The sequence below is a fragment of the Pteropus vampyrus genome, unplaced genomic scaffold (genome assembly GCF_000151845.1).
Source record: "Pteropus vampyrus isolate Shadow unplaced genomic scaffold, Pvam_2.0 Scaffold200, whole genome shotgun sequence".
NCBI lineage: Eukaryota > Metazoa > Chordata > Mammalia > Chiroptera > Pteropodidae > Pteropus > Pteropus vampyrus.
In genome coordinates, this window is record NW_011888981.1 from 909,184 (window position 1) to 910,934 (window position 1,751).

A 1,751-nucleotide genomic window follows, 5' to 3' on the forward strand; every position below is an offset into this window, starting at 1 on the left:
TTACAGCGTGACAGAGGCAGAGGGTTTTCAGGGAAGAACAGTGAGGAATTGTTGTGGAGTTAATGTGAGGAATCAGAGTAAAGAACGCCTCAGGGTGGAAAACTTGAAGTTGAATAGAAGGCTTGGCAATGGAATTAGGATGTCTAAGGTAATGTGGAGATATTGACAATCAGCTTGGAAAATAAGGTACATTCAGAGATGTGCCAGCCACAGGGTAACAGTCTATGCAGGATACATGTAAATCCTTGGGGAACCAGGGAAAGGTAAAACGCATCACATTTTATCTTCCATAGTCCCTTTGAGGGAAAATACAGTTGTGATTAGTAGGAATATTAACAAAGTACTTAGAATGGTTCAGGAGACACCTTCAGCAACAAGTTTAAATGACTATACCTTAGCACTAAAATTACTTTAAGTAGGGTGGATTAGTTAACTGTAAGGTTTTTGTTTTGCAAAATGCTTTATGCAAATTTGAGTCTAGAGATTATTTGTTCAGGTACTGGAAGAAAGCCAGATTACTACCACTAGCTCTTCTCTGTCCCTTCCCAGTAGTCTCTGGCCTCTCCTCTCAACAGCCAGCCAACATTTGAAATGACTATCACTTCAAAGGCCATCAAATTATAAGCCAGTCCCGTGTGCCTATGTGTCTATCCAGCATTGTCTGGAGGTGCTTACTTAAGGGATGCTGATTTTCAGGGGGAAAATCCTTTAGTATCTAGGTCTATCAGACAAATCCAGACAAAAAATTTATCCTGGCAATTCAGTCACATTTAGTAGTTATAGTGAACCCACTCTGTGCAGATGTTAGCTATGTTAGGTGACCAGTATTCAGAGATGTACAAGACACAGTACCTGCTCTCATAAATTAGAGTACTTTTCTTTTGGTGACTCTAACCCACCTCCCTGAACACCTTGTGCAATCTATCACTTTATAAATTAGTACTTGCCTGTGAACTCAAAAAATGAAGTAAGACAAACCCTGGGGTTAATTCTTCATTTTAGATAACTAGATTAGTCACGAATTACACATTTTGTTAGAAAACCACCCTTAATAAGCAACTATATTATATAAATTATCTGTTCATTGGATCTTTAGAACACAAATTCTCACCCTTGGCTGCTTAATACAATTACCTGAGGGGTTTTAATAATATCCAGGCCAGCCTCCAAGCTCAGAGATTCTGATTTAGTTAGTTTGGGGCAAGCCTGAATCTGAGTGTTTTTATTTTAATTTATTTTATTTTTATTATTTTTTTATTTTTATCTACTTTTATTATTTTTTTATTTTTTAGGTAAAGCAACCCTTGGCTGACCTCACAGATTGCAAGGACCTTGTCAGTTTCCAATCCCTTATTTTTTTTATTTTTTACGCCTACAGGGCCTGGTCTTCCTAGGTGGTCTCCCATCCAAGTACTAACCAGGCCCAACCCTGCTTAGCTTCCGAGATCAGACGGGATCTGGCTTGTTCAGGGTAGCATGGCCATAGACTGAATGCGAGTATTATTTTAAAGCTCCCCAGAGGATTTTAATGTGCAGGGAGAGTATTCTGGACTTCTGTTCCATTCTGTCAAGAAACTTCTTGGGGCTAGTTTGATTTTTCTCTAGCGTCACTCTGTGAAGGTGGTTGCTGTAATATCCTGGGAATGGTGGAATTTAGCCAGTTCTTCTGGATCACGACTCTGCCCATGACCTTTTGGTTTCTGCACCAGGGTTCCTGAATGGAGAATTCTGGGGTGAGCTGCTGTGACATC

At 39.7% G+C, this 1,751-nt stretch overlaps 1 pseudogene; it reads right to left on the reverse strand.

Annotated features, from left to right (window-relative positions):
* Positions 1 to 1,369: 1,369 nt before the first annotated feature.
* LOC111746759 lies at positions 1,370 to 1,488 on the reverse strand (annotated as a pseudogene).
* Between the last annotated feature and the right edge of the window lie 263 nt (positions 1,489 to 1,751).